At 37.8% G+C, this 3,583-nt stretch overlaps 1 protein-coding gene across 4 annotated transcripts in view; it reads right to left on the bottom strand.

The window, feature by feature from the left end:
* CTAGE5 (CTAGE family, member 5) overlaps positions 1–3,583 on the bottom strand; it is a 126,545-nt gene that overhangs the window by 89,282 nt on the left and 33,680 nt on the right. The window lies entirely within an intron of this gene.

The raw sequence follows: 3,583 nt of genomic DNA, 5'->3' as shown, positions 1-3,583 counted from the left end.
TCAATGGAAGAATATCGGGTGAGGATTAACAAAAAAATTATTTTTAGAGATCAAAAGTTCTATAATCAAGGTGTTGGGAGGGCTGTGTTCCTTCTGGAAGCTCTACAGGAGAATCCATTTTTTTGCCTTTTCTATGTTATGGAGGCTATTCTCATCCCTTGACTATTTTCAACTTCAAAGCCAGCAGTGCAGCATCTTCTAATCTTTCAATCTAACCCCCGCCTTCCTCCTATAAGAACCTTCTGATTATACTGTGCCCACTAGGATAATCTCTCCATCTCAAGATGCTTATTTTAATTACATCTGAAAGTTCCTTTTTGCCTTGTAAAGTAACATATTCACAGGATTTTAGGATTAAGACAGGGACATCTTTTTTTTTTTTTTAATCCTCACCCAAGGATTTTTTTTTTTTTATTGATTTTCAGACAGGGGAAAGACAGAGAGAAGCACCAATGCGGGACAAACACATCAATTGGTTGCCACCTGAATGAGCCCTGACCAGGGCCCTGGCCAGAGAGGAGCTTGCAACCTATGCAACCTAGGTATGTGCCCTTAGCCGGAATCGAACCCGGGACCCTTCAGTCCGCAGGCCAATGCTCTATCCATTGACCAAATCGGCTAGGGCAAGACAAGGACATCTTTAAAGGACCATTATTCAGCCTACCATATAGCTTTTCCCTTATTCCTTGACCAGTGATGATTTTTTTAAACTTTACATATCTATTCTCAACATTGCCTTTGTTGTATTATAAAATTGTATTATAAAATTGATACAAATGCAGCAATTAAGAAATTAAAAAATTTAATAGTTTTTGTTCTAAAAACTATTAAAAAAGAAAAGACAACTACATAACTTTCGATGACTCTGTTGCACTATACAGTATAAATTTATGACTCACAATAAAACAGTAAATAGATCCCTATAGGATTTCATTCCTCTTAGATACATTTATTATCCAAGAAGATGTAATGTTTAAATGCCATTGCAAAAATATATATCCTCGCCATTCAAGAAAATTGGTGAGATAATTTTCTTACTTTGTTAGAGAACTAGAGAGTCAAAATGACCAATTATTATTTACCATACCTATAACCTACTTGATATTAATAATTTAAGAAATTCTATTAGCCATTTGCACAGAGAGCTACCCATATTCTTAGGATATTTGTTGGAACAAATTTGAAAATGATAAAGTACCAATAAAATGTCAGGTACTGTACTCTCTTGGAGCTTCATTATTTTCAAAGTCCAACTTTTGTTTCCCACTTCATCCCATGTGCAGTATCCTAAAAGGCTAATATGCAAATTGTCCCCTGGGGAATTTGACCCACTGGGAGTTCAACCGCTCACTGTGACATTCGCTGACCACCAGGGGACAGCACAGAACCAAGGAAGGCCCCGGCGGGCAACTGGCGACCAGAGGAAGGAAGGCCCCAATTGGCCCTGATCACTGGCCAGGCCTAGGGACCCTACTCAGGCATGAATTTCATGCATCGGGCCTCTAGTATTATATCATATCATATATTGTATCATGTCATCTAATAAATATATTAAAAGAAACAATGAATGAACAGAGGCTTTTTAAATCCCCAAATTAAATACATTCTTTATATTAAATGAAAATTTTGGAGAAAGATGATTAAAAGCAATCCTGAGTGATTAGCACTTATAGTATTTTTTAAAAATATATATTTTAAAGTACCTTACTGGAGTGTGGTGTATAAAAGAAATATAGACAACATACATTCAAACTATATTTGTGGCATCATTATTTAAGTTAGGAATTACTCATATATTTTGTAATTATCAAGAAAAGATTGACAGCATTAAAACAATTTTGTATGTTTGTGTTGGCTCAGTAGATGAAAAATACTGATATTAAAAATAAAATATAAAAATAACAACTACAGGACCGTGTGGTTCTAGAATGGGCAGAATTTACCTCCTCAGGGAGCTCAAAGAAGTTTCCCTGAGAAAGTGATAATGGAGTTGAAAACTAAGAATCATTAAGTATGTGCAAGACCTCATGGCAAGAATAGAAAAGGGGGCCATCTCTTAGGATTTTAGTTAACAATCCAGGGTTGAGGTGATAATCATTTGGAGGAAGGTGGTGGTGGCTGCAATGAAGAAGATCAGTTGAAAAAACAGCCAAAATGAGAATCCTGAAATAAATAAATGATTGTCTGGGGAAAAAAAAATAAATAACAACTACAAGATATTCTCATATAAAACACATGCTGCCATGAGTATACACAAGTATATGCTTATTTTCTCTTTCAGGCCCAATAACAGTATAATGCTGAGCTAAAAAATTAAGTTAAAATCAATAAACTGTATTTTGAATTTCATTAATATGATGTGAATGTGTCTGGCAAAGGCAAAACTTCACTTGATTGATATTTCCTTAATTTGGTGATCTCATGAAATTCACATATTCCTTCAGTAAGATGAGAATTACATAAAGTTTTTAACAGAACTCAAGAAGTTATAAATCTTATCACTGCTTTTTCAAAGAAGTCAGATAAATCTATATTGTCACATAAAAATGTGTATTATCCAACTGATATTTTCATTAGGGAAAGTATTTTGCATTCCAATAAAACAAGGCTAATAGAGGTTAAATAAAATATTCCTGAATTTTCTGCATTTAATATTAAATATTTAAATGACTTATACCTTTAAATGACAATATGCCTAAGTTCAAATTTAAAATGAAAATATGGAGAGTAAGTGGGTGATGCACAGGCACACTCCCAGGAACAAACTGGAATTATAACTAAAATACAGAAAAACTTCCTGAATCGTCAATGGAAGACTCACAGGAGTGAACCCTGATACCCAAGGACTGAAAGTGGAGACCGTATAGAGACTGGTAGGAGGGGTGGAGGCTCAAAAGGGCTGTCTGGGCACCAACACACAGCAGCTGAAGTTTTGGAGAGATATCTCAGCTGTGGAGGAGGATGCCCCTGAGAATTTTGGTAACTAATCCCCAAGCTGGGCTCCCCTGCAGAAAGCACCACAACTGAGAAGGATACCCACATAACATTTGGCTGTGAAAAGCAGCAGGGGTGCTGTCTGCCAGGGAATAATGGCTGGAAAATTCAGGCATCCTCTTAAAGGGCCAATGCACAAAATTCCCTGTGGAGCCACCCACCTTGTGCTCCAGCAGAGGGAGGGCAGAGTGGAGTGGAGCTGTGTGAGCAGAAGCCAGGATTCGGGACTCAGGGGTTAGAGCTCAGAAGGCAGACACTCCTGGTTTCCTGTGCTGAGTCATTCCCTCATGCAGCGGAGGACATTTTCCCCACACAGACATTTGCTTTGCTTGGGGGGAAGGCAGTTGACCCACACTATTGGAAAACACCTTGCCTTGAGTCCACTTAAGAGACTAAAAGTAGCTCTTGGTGAGAACCAAGATGGCAGCATAGGTTAATGCCGGAGTTTGCTGTCTCGAACAACCACTTCAAAAATACAACGAAAAGACGGAACGAACATCATCCAGAACCACAGGAAGGCTGGCTGAGTGGAAGTTCTACAACTAGGAGGAAAGAGGAAACCATACGAGACTCAGAGGAGGCGCAGTGC

The sequence above is a fragment of the Myotis brandtii genome, unplaced genomic scaffold (genome assembly GCF_000412655.1).
Source record: "Myotis brandtii unplaced genomic scaffold, ASM41265v1 scaffold479, whole genome shotgun sequence".
Taxonomy (NCBI): domain Eukaryota; kingdom Metazoa; phylum Chordata; class Mammalia; order Chiroptera; family Vespertilionidae; genus Myotis; species Myotis brandtii.
The sequence above is the reverse complement of the archived record's forward strand: the minus strand, read 5'-3'. Positions and strand labels throughout refer to the sequence as shown.